The sequence below is a fragment of the Crocodylus porosus genome, unplaced genomic scaffold (assembly GCF_001723895.1).
Source record: "Crocodylus porosus isolate Cpor-Errol unplaced genomic scaffold, CroPor_comp1, whole genome shotgun sequence".
NCBI classification, from domain to species: Eukaryota; Metazoa; Chordata; order Crocodylia; family Crocodylidae; genus Crocodylus; species Crocodylus porosus.
Genome location: NW_017728918.1, coordinates 50,019,623 through 50,030,972, shown reverse-complemented (window position 1 = coordinate 50,030,972; position 11,350 = coordinate 50,019,623). Strand labels below are relative to the sequence as shown.

The following is an 11,350-nucleotide window of genomic DNA, read 5'->3' as shown; positions in this document are numbered from 1 at the left end:
TCATATATCCGGACTTTAAAAAAAGCCTTTGATCTGGTGTCCCATGATCTCCTCTTGGAAAAATTGGCCAACTGTGACCTCAGCTACATCATCGTCCGATGGCTAGGGTATTGGCTCCAAGGCTGGACCCAGAGAGTGGTGATCGATGGGAGTGAATCACCATGGTGCTCCGTGACCAGTGGTGTCCCCCAAGGCTCCATCCTTGGACCAGTTCTCTTTATGAACAACATGGATACTGGTGTCAGAAGTGGACTGGCCAAGTTTGTCAATAATGCCAAACTTTGGGGTAGAGTGTCCACACCTGAGGATAAGGCTGACTTGGATAGGCTGAAAAAGTGGGCAGATATAAACCTGACGACATTCAATAATTAAATGTAAGGTATTTTACCTTGCGGGGGCGGAGGGGGGAACCCATCGCATGCTTATAGGCTCAGCAGTGCTATGCTTACTAGCACCAAGGCCAAAAGCGACTTGGGGGTCATGATTGACCACAAGATGAACATGAGCCACCAATGTCACATCGCAGCAAGTAAAGCAAACCAAACTCTGGCTTGCATCCATAAATGATTCTCAAGTAAATCTCAGGATGTCATCGCCCTGCTGTACCTGGCCTTGGTGAGGCCATAACTGGAGTACTGCATCCAATTCTGGGCTCCACAATTCAAGGAGGATGTGGAGAAGCTTGAGAGAGTCCAGAGGAGAACCATGTGCATGATCAGAGGACAGAAGAATAGGCCCTATGAAGAGAGGCTGAGAGCCATGGGACTCTTCAGCCTGGAAAAGCACAGGCTCAGGGGTGACTTAGTGGCAGCCTATAAGTACATCAGGGTGTACATCAGGATCTGGGGGAACATCTGTTCACCAGAGCACCCCAAGGGATGACAAGGTCCAACAGTCACAAATTCTTCCAAGATCGTTTTAGGTTGGACATAAGGAAAAACTTCATTACTGTCCAAGGCCCCAGGGCCTGGAATAGGTGCTCTCCAGAGGTGGTGCAAGCACCTACTCTGAACTCCTTTAAGAAGCATTTGGAATGTTATTTTGCTGGGATCCTCTGACCCTATCTGACTTCTTGCATTTGGGGCAGGGGGCTGGACTCAATGATCTCCCAAAGTCCCTTTCAGCCCTAATAGCTATGAAATATATTAAATCTATAAAATATTCCAGGAAGGAACTGAGACTGTGGGTCTTGTGCCTGTATCAGGCAAGAAGCCCAGGTAGGAGTGGGTAGAAGTGGAGGTTGCCCAGCCAGAGGCAAATCATAGGTTAGAGACCAGGAAGGGCAACCCTAAGGAATAGCTAACAGTGAGAAGAACCTAGGGGAGAAAGGTGCATAGAAGCTGAAACAAAATACCAGTATTATTCATGAATCCTTGCATGGCCTGAACCTGAATAGTTGTAGACTGAAGGCAATAGCTCAGCGCAAGTCAGGGACCCAAGGGTTTGAAACCAGTATAGGGCCATAGATCTTAGTGGATAACTGAGTGAAATCTATAAGGCATGGGCATATATCTATGAGGGTGGTTGGAGATCATGGCTATAGCTGTTAAAGTGGTAAGGCCACAATTAGGGTGGATAGGGCCCAGAACCAAAGAACGAGTGCCCATAGGGGTTATAGCCCACAGGGAGGCCTGATGTATGGAGGGGTCAGAGCCCCTCAGAGAGACAAGTGAGATGGAGAATCCAGCTAAGGGCAGTAGTAGAATCACTTTAGGCTGAGAATAGGGAGGGTGGTAGCTTCCCAAATTAACATAATACTGACATCAAGGCTTTGTTGACTGAAATGGGGATCTTCACCATCAAGGAAAACTTCCCTTTCTCCATTGTTTTCCATGGTCACACCCTACATTCCAAAAGGACAGGAGTCAGATTCAGGGCCACAACATTACCAGCGCTTGTTTCATCTCTGGAAGGATCCTTCCTCATTGTCAGTAGATGAAGTCTTGTTTTCTCAATGTGCACAAGCACCGGACAACTTGAAAGCATTCTGGGAGCTTCATGTATAGAATGCTAAGATTTTGTAGAGGAAAATTTTGTGTCAGAAAAGTCAATCTCTTTGGAACTCTTGTTAGTTTCTGGTTCTGTCAGAGTCATCCTCCCCATAAATAAAGGGCTTTCTAATTCAGTGAAAGCACTGTAGCAGCTACTAAACACTACTGAACTAGCTTTAAGTATTTCTACACACTTCCCAATTTGTTTTTATAGTTGTCTTAGAAAGAAAAGCATTTCCCTCACATAAAAAAATAAATCAAATAAGAGTTTTCCAAAGGATTTGCCTCCTGAGGGCTATGAGGTATTAAATGAAGGGAGAGAACAGAGGTATTAGAAGGAGAGAGAGAAGCTCTACAATAATTGGGATGTTTCCCTCCTTTGTACTACAAGGTATGTCTTGAGACTTAGCATCAGCTGAGACAGTGCCCATTGTTCTGCTATAGACAGATGATATAGCAGTCTAAATTGCTGCCTAAGACATAACAAAGAATGATGAAATGAATACTGCTACTGCTTCAACACATCAGCAGATCCGATAGATGGTGTGACAGGACGGGACCTAGGGGTGCCGTGAACTCCCCTAGCACCCCCCCCACCATGCCAAATTGGTTCCAAATACACCCTCTTTATCTCGCCCCCCACGTCTTTGATGGTAAATATTGTTGAAGGGAGGCTGCCTTCTTACCCTCCTTGGCACGGTGCTCTGCAACGTCCCAGTCTGTGCCCTGCCTTCGATAACACTGCAGCTAAAGCTTCAGGGGCCATGCATGGGTCCTACAATCACCCTTGCCCTCACAGGTCCTCTGCCCTGTCTCTGGTACCCGTGCCCTCATGGACGCTCTCCAGCTCATCTTCCTATCTGCCTGCGCCCTCTCAGGCACCCCCTAGCTTCCCTCATGGCTCTCGCCTGCACTGGGGCCTCTTCCCTGTCTGAGCTCTGGCAGCCCGCACTGGGGCCTCTTCCCTGTCTGAGCTCTGGCAGCCCGCACTGGGGCTTTGCCTTGCAATTCCTGCAATCGAGGCTCAGGTGGCCATAGCCATGCCTGGCCTCCAGACCCACCTTCTCAGGTCTTGCGCCCCACTGGGCTCCTCACAGTTGAGGCTCAGGTGGCCGTAGCCTTGCCTGGCCTCCAGACCCACCTTCTTGGGTCTTACATCCCACTGGGGCTTCTCACCTGTGCCCCCCCCAGGACTTTACCCTTCCAGTACTGCCCACACTGGGGCTGGGGTCAATACACCCCAAAACACGGCATTCTTTCCGGTGCCAGGAACCCCCACACTACTGGGGAAGCTCCTATGAGGCCTCATCCAACCCCTACAGCCTCACCCGGTCCTCCGGTCTTATACAACAACAAAACCAAAAACTCACACTCCCGTGTTACAACATAAATTCCAAGCCAAACTGGCTAACCTTCATTCATATCCCTACTAGGGTTTCTTCCACCCAGTATCCTCATGCAAAAACTGCTCAGACCATCAGGCTTCCCTGATCTGCTTGCTCCAACATAGCTCCACCTTCCAAAACTGCTAGGGGGGAACTGATCTCCAGCCTCAGCCTGGCTTGTTTATATAGACCAGGCCCTGCCCCCTTCCAGTCAGCTGACCAAACTGGTTGTCTCAGCAACCCACACCTGTGCCGCCCTGGTGACTGCAGCTGAGCCCATACTACTGTTTGTCAGTAGCAGGCATCTTAGTGCCCTGTTATAGATGGTCATTCAGGCTAGAAATAGGCATCAACAAATGTAGCAGGTCAGCTGTGCCAGGATGCATCCAAGCATCGCTGACAGGCTTTATTGGATGCAACACATGTCCCATCATCCCACCTACTGATCTTGTGGGACAATGGGCCATGTATTCACTGTTTTGAGAGGCATATACCTGCAATTCCTGTGGTATGTTTCTAGAAGTAGAGAAAGCCGTTCCCTGTTTTCAGAGATTTCCAGGGATGTGTCTCTGGAAACATGACAAGGTACTTTGAGTAGAAGTAATATCTTTTATTAGACTAACTAAATAGTTGGACATTTGTTCTTAGCAAGCTTTCAGGCACAAATGTCTTTCTTCAGGCATAGGCCAAGTCTGTCTACAGTATAAAATCTTCAGAATCCACTTTGGTGCAATCTGCCTTCAGGTGTGGTATAGTTATTATATACCCATGCACCTGTGTTTCCAATCTAATTCCATTCTGTACTCCATACCACCCCTTATTTTCCTCCTCTTCAGTTATAGGAAAAATTGGCATTGTTGCTTAAACTGAGTATTGTAGATACGGCTCCTTGTGTACAATGGAAAAGGGATTCTGATATACTTCTGAAATTCATTTTCTTCCAAAGAAAAAAAGTACTCTTCATCCTTTTCCTCAGCCTGAGAAAGCTAAAAAAAAAATGCATATATTATCTCAAGCTCTGCATGTTAGCATGTGCTTCCATTATTTCATTTCTTCAAGTTCAAGACTAGTTCACAACTTTTGGCCTGCAGATTCTGCAGTTCCATAAGAGTCACTATGGCATCCATCCCTTATCAATATAAGGTTTTGGCCTTTGGATTCTTGATGGCACTAATAATATTCACCAAGTACCTTGGTTGTCAATTTCAGTCCATTTTTCAACAATAATTCTTATCATGAACAAGCTACAGAACCTGTGTTTTACCATCTCCAACTGGAATGCACATGGTTTCAGTACAATTTGAAGCTACATATGAACATCCTGAAGTTGTGAGCCATCAAATTAGCCTGCATCTTACTTCTGTCTGTCATATGGAAGTATATTCAGACACATAGAGGACAATGCAATATACAAACAGTAGGGAGCTCCTTGATTATCCTTTCTTTTCCTCAAAGTTGTCAAGTTAGAAAGAGGCAGTAAAATAGACTGCGTAGGAAAGTTTGGAATCTCTTTCATTGGCGGTTTTCAAGAAGAGGTTGGATAACCATTGGTCAGGAATGGTCTAGGAATAGCTATGCCTGCACAGTAAAAAGCAACAGTTGGAAGTCCAAGTGCCCCTTCATACAGAATGCTGAGCTTTGCAGTCTAGAGTAGGTGGATATTGAAGAAGACCAAGTTCAGCAGCAAGAGAATGAAGCAAAGATCCACAGCTGGCTTTGTTATGAAAGATTAAAACATCTGGGATAAGTTTATGGTAGTGATATAGGGATACAGAAAAGGGAGTTCTACCTATCTAGTTAGCAGGTTATATTTGATTTCACCAGATTGAAGAAGACAGTGGAGAGGGTTCCCATTCTCCCCCCGCCCCCAGTGCTTTGCCCACATGGGACGAGGAAGGAATTTTTTTCCATGCCTGATACTACAGGTGTTTGGGTTTGGGGTATGGAGGTGTATGTGTGGGCAGGGTGGAGTTCTTTTTTTTGCAGGGGGGAAAGGTTGGGTTTATTTTCTGCGGAATCCATGAAGGAAGCATGATGCCATGCATTCTACTACGTGACTTGTAATTTGCTAATCCTTTAAGACCACTATTATGGGTCTGAATGACTTATTTTCTAGGAAGAGTGCCATCAATGTGGGATGATGCTGTGTGTTCTACACATAAGAGAATTAGCAATGCATAGGGGGTGCACACAGATTGGCTGTGCACCCCTTATGTGCACTTCTGGTTTCACTGCTGACTTGTTGATTGGCCGCTGAATGAGCAAACCAGTAAAGAGAAGACCCAAGAAAAAGGGAAGGCGGGGATGTTAAAAAGAGGGTGGGTAAGGGTAAATAGTTCAGAGCCATAAAGCAGGCTCCCAGAGCCAAGGCACTGCCTCTTGCTGCTCTGGTGAAATTCCTAACCTCTCCTGCCCCTCTGCTCCACATGGCCTGACAAGCACAGCTTCTGCCTTAGGCAGCAAACTGCCTGCACTGAAGCCAGTAGGGCATGGGGCGTAGCTGAGCTCCTGGACGTAGGTTACTCCAGAAAAATCTTATCCCCTCTTATCCATTTAGTTTATTCTCTAAGATTCCCACAACTGATGAACAGATCTATGATTTTGAAAAGGGGGATGCAGATGCTGTGGTGCATCAGCTAGCCAGCACACCTGTTTCAATGAAGGAGCTAATTGCTGACACCAGAAACTGGTTGTGAAATAGCGCTCTAAACTCAGCTGCTGGGAATTAGGCCAGGTGTGGAAAATCCCATCCCCAGCCCCCCTCTTCTCTCCATGTTGCTAACAAGTCTGCTAAAAAACCAGGGAGCTAACTGCCCAGAAGGGATTGAGTTAAGCAGTACCTTGTCCTGAGCCATGCTGGTCCATTTGCAGAACCAGCTGGGCTCCATACCCCAATCAGCAGTTAAAACCCTGCCTTGCCTTTAAAGACTCATTTTAAGTCTTCCAGTCTCTGCAGCTTTCATCACTGTGCTCCTGCCATGCTTGTTGCAGCTTTACACCTTATAGATCTTGTTCAGTCAGGTTACTACTTACTGTTCCTCAAGCCAGGATTTTTGTGATATGTTTATTGGAGCAGCTATATAATGGTATAGTTTTATAGTTAGTAATATAACAACATTGTCCTGTCCAATAAAGTTATACTTCCTTTTGCTTCAGTCTCAAACTGATGAAGATATTGATGCACCATACTATCTGCATTCCCTTTTCCAAAATCTTGAATCTGACCATGGTTGGGGAGAATTCTAGACAGTAAACTAAATAGATTTAAATTTTATCAAGAAGTAATAAGATCTGGATCAAACAATTGAGTATTTGAAACGTATATATTTTTTTAAGTTGCAAGGCCTGAAGCCAAACAAATCACAGTTACAATATATGGCAGACAAGTACCTAGTTAAAAATGAGAAAGAGCAAGACACTTACAGATATGATCATAAGCCTGGAAAAGTTCATGCCAAATCTATCTGACTTAACAGCCCTGCTCTGAAGGCTATTCAGGAAGGAAACAGCATGGCACTGGGTGAAAAATCCTGCATATAAAATGTAAAGATTAAAAAGAAAACACTTACAGAGCTAAGAAATCTTCAAAAGATTGCAGTGTGTCAAAAACTGTCAGGTTATGGGTGGATGCTTTTGAATGCATGGGAGTAATGTAAATGTATAACAAAATAGAAATTGCTTGTACATCAAAAATTACAACAAAGGTAAAAGTAACTTCAGAAGAAACTGGAAGTTTTTAGAATAAGGGCCAAACATTGACACCCAGGCTAAATACATCTTCTGTACCATGGCTGGCAAATGATAACACAGAGATGAAGCAGCACAGGCTCAGTATACTGGCATCTTAATCCAAATGAAAATATTTGACTGGCATTACAGTTCTCATAGGTGGCACTTCATCTATAAAAAATTATGAAGGTGATTTTAGTGTCTTCTATTTTATGACAGCTTGGGGCTAGATCCCTGGATGTTTTAGTGCAACACCGTTATCTTCGGTGTCACAATTGAGTGGTAAGTGTGACCGTTAAGGTCCAAACATGTTCCTCAACCATCTGGGTTACATTCAAATGATACCAGTGCCACCAACACACTTTACATTTACTGTGGAATTAACCAGTTAATTGAACAATACACATATGGCATGTCTAAATTTAAGGTAATCATTGCATAATAAAAAATAATCAACCAGTCACAAAGATGCTGCTTGAAAAAAATGTAGCAATTCTGTAGCTGGTTTCTACCAAGTTTTATTTTGAACATGTGGCATGCCATATATATGGTGATAGTATTTGGCCAGCTCATCCAGCACCCCAGGGTAACCTGATCGCTTTCTTCTCCTCACGGCCTGCTTCCTGCAAGGGGACTCTTACTCATGTTGAACTTTGTTGCCCCAGGTGACCTCATCAGGAGATGTCATGATTCCCTGCCCTTCCTCCTTGCCCCACCTTCAAAGCTCCTTTTTAAAGGAGTTATTAGCACCTCTTCCCTTTGAGAAACAGCACAGAGGGACACTCAACATGAAATGCTTTACTTGCACACAATGGTAATCTGAGGAGGAGGGACCATTGCTTGGAAACAATTTGAGTTGGGGATAAGATGGAAAGAGAGGAAAAACAGATAAACAGAAACACTTCATAAGGTGTTCCAGAAGGGTTTGAGCCCTCCTTCTCTTTTCACAGATCTCGTCTGATCTGCACTAGATGTGAATGTACATGGCTGAAAGACCTCCTGGATCATCTAATGTATGCTTCTGTATTCTGATTATTCACCATGCCATAATTGACTGATGTCAATTGCCTACTGAATTCTTGAACCAGCTCTTCCTTTTGGTTGGGAAGTCTGTAATAGACTTCCCATGCTCCCCCCATATTTTAAACCAAGATGCCCTCCTGGGTTGCTAAACTCTGTGTGAAGGGAAGTGTACTGCTCCTTCATGTAGAGAGCTACACCCCCACTCCTCTTCCCAACATGGTCTCTCCTGTACAAGGCAAAGACTTCTATACGTATGTACCAGTCGTAGGTGGAGTCCCACTGGGTTTCTGTTATCCCTATGAGATGATAATGATTGTCAGTCAGAAAGAGGGTCAGTTCCTCTTGCTTGTTTCCCAAACTCGTGGAGGTTGTGTGCAGGCAGCTGAGCCTGCCATGGAAAACTCTGGGCTTCCCTGTGTGCTGGGATGTGACCTTTTCTTGGGCTGTTTTCAGAGTGAGTTCCCTTGGGCTACCTAACCTATCAAAACTGTGGTTGTCATGACCTGGGCTAGAGATGTTTGTTGACCACCCATCCCCCAGCAATCCTAGTTTAAAGCCCTGTCAAGTAGGTCAGCCATCCTGGTCAAGAAGAGCTGCTTTCCCTTCAGGGTGAGGTGGAGGCCATCCCTCCCCAGCAAGCTGCTGCCTCTCTCCCTGAAGTGCAGGCTGTGGTTGAAGAAGTCAAACACCTCACAATGGAACTATTGCTGGAGTCTTCTGCTGACCTCTCTGATACAACTCTCCATTCACAGCCCATGACCCGTGACAGGGAGGATCAAGGAAAAAACTACCTGTGACCCCAGACCCTTGAGCCAAGCCCCCAGAGCCCTGTAGTTACTCATGACCTGGCCAGGATTCCAAGATATGTCATTTGTGCCTACATGGATGAGTAGCATGGGGTGGTGGTCGGAGGGCTGGACGAGTTTGGGGATCTTCTCAGTTACATCCCACACATGAGCCCCTGGGAGGCAGCAGATCTCATGGGGTAACAGGTCAGGAAGACAGATCACTCTCTTTGTTCCCCTCAAGAGGGAGTCACCTACTACAGTTACTCTACATCTTCTCCTGGGTGTAGTTGCTGAAGGCCCTGAATCCTCACGTGCGGGGGCCAGTGGCTCAGCTGTCTTTGCTGATGTAAGGGGTTCAAATTTGTTGTGCAGCTTAGGCTAATGGCCACCCTGGTACAGTGCCTCCTTGGGCCAGAGCCTTCCTTTGTCCAGGCAACCCTGGGTGGACTTTACGGTGGTTCTTTGTTTCCGCCCTGGTGTTGCCAGCCATCCTTACTTCTTACACTTCATCCTTTTGCTGATAACAGGCTTTTATTTTCATTTAAAAAATGTTAACAGATAATTAAGAGGGGACATGATAGCAGGCTTCAACTATCTAAACATCTGCCATAAAGAAAAGGAAGAATGCCTTTTCTCCCTTGGTGTAAGGAATAGGACTCTGAATTTACATCAAAGTAGGTTTATATAAGATGTAAGATATCCGTTTGGGGAGAGACTCCCTGGGTGCATCCTCATGACCATGCACATCAAGAGCATGCATTTCCCATGGGACAAATAGCAGAGGACATGGGTGGGATAAGGGAGGCTGGGGCAGGCACCTGTGGGAGGTCTCCTGGGCAGCAGTGACACTGAGGCAGCTACTCTGGCAGCCCCTCTGGCAGAAATGTTTAGTTTCTGGCAGCACACACTGCTGCCATATGGGCCACTGCTTTTTATAGTAGTGTGGTTTTTTTTGACACTGGGAGATCCCAGTGTCAACCCCCCCCCAATTTTCTGCTATTTAGCATGATGTATGGGTGCACATGCACTGTGTGTGATTCGCATGCCTCAAATGTCTTTTAGGTGCCACAAAACATATGTGCACATTTGTGGGGACATGTCCCCTAGGGAAGTTATAAAATCTCCTTCATTGGAAGTTTTCAAGAAGAAGCTGGATAAACGTTAGTCAGGGATGATTTAGAAGTAGCAATGTGTACAGTGTGCTCTAAAGAGCAACAGGTGGAAGAACAGGAAATCCCCAGATACACAGGGCATCTGTACACATGCTCCAGGGTAGAGCTGGGGGAGGAGGGCACTTTAATTAGAGTGGTTCTAAAAGCCACTCTAATTAAAGTGCCCGTGTCATGTGTATTCAGCACCCCGTACTTCCAAATGGCAGTGGGGTGCTTTAACTAAAGCTCATTTGACAAGCTTCAATTAAAGCACCCCTGCTGCAATTTTGAAATGAGGGGACCCTGAATACACATGACATGGAGGCTGCTGGAGCATATGAATGCAGACTCCTAGTAGATTCTCCAGCAGACTCCTAGTAGACTCAACTAGTCAAGTCTGCTCTGACGTGTTTTAATTATCATGCATTGGACCAGAGGTCCATCATGTGTATAGGTGCCCACAGTGCTTGGAGAGAAGCTCATGTAGTCCAGAGCAGGTCAAAACTGGAGATCACCATGTTCAGCACCAGGGAAATGAAAGAGAGCTAAACAGCAGGTTTGGATATGAAAGAAGTTTAAAAGATCTGGGATACATTTATGGAGGGAATAGGAAATTAGAAAAGGGAGTTCAGGTTGCAAATATGGGTTTGTGATATGTAGAGTTGTGTTTGTGGTCCCCAGGTTAAAATGCAGAGTGGAGGTATCTGGTTTTCCAATGCTGCTTAGCTTTACTGACCACTACATAAGGCTAGAAAGGAATGTTTTGCTCTCCTGTTGCTTTGGTGGCAGGGATAATTTTCATTTTTCTAATAAGCATTGAGTGTTGGGTATAGTCAAGGCTTGGTATTTTAATGGGTCTGGTCTAATGCTCTTGTTGGGACTAAAAAATCCAAAGCTTCCTGACTAGATGCTTTTGCAACCCCACTGAAGGTCAGACCAACTGCCGTGTTTGAGATCAAGAAGGATTTTACCTGATAGTCAAAACAACATGGTCTTTGAGAAGTTTTCCCTTCATATGCCTCATATTAGAGGCCATGATTCTCTTCCTTGGATATCTAGAATGTATTTCAGTAACTACTTCCTGTCCTTCCAATCATAGTACCTTGACTGTTTCCTCTTCGTGCTTCATCTGTAACAAGTTTGAGTGTTTTCAGCATTCTTCTTGATACTTATATGAGGTTAAGTTCTTACATAGGTGATGCATGGGAGGGGGACACAAGACTTCCCCCCGCTGAAATTGGCCCTCACCAGCCAAGGAGTGCGGAGTGCTGGCCAGTGCCCCC

General features: G+C 45.4%; 1 long non-coding RNA gene across 1 annotated transcript; it reads left to right on the top strand.

The window, feature by feature from the left end:
* Positions 1–410: 410 nt before the first annotated feature.
* LOC109311773 lies at positions 411–10,437 on the top strand. Its single transcript, XR_002101611.1, has 3 exons — positions 411–514; positions 4,850–4,852; positions 10,426–10,437. It is a non-coding gene; the product is annotated as an uncharacterized LOC109311773 (long non-coding RNA).
* Positions 10,438–11,350: the final 913 nt, after the last annotated feature.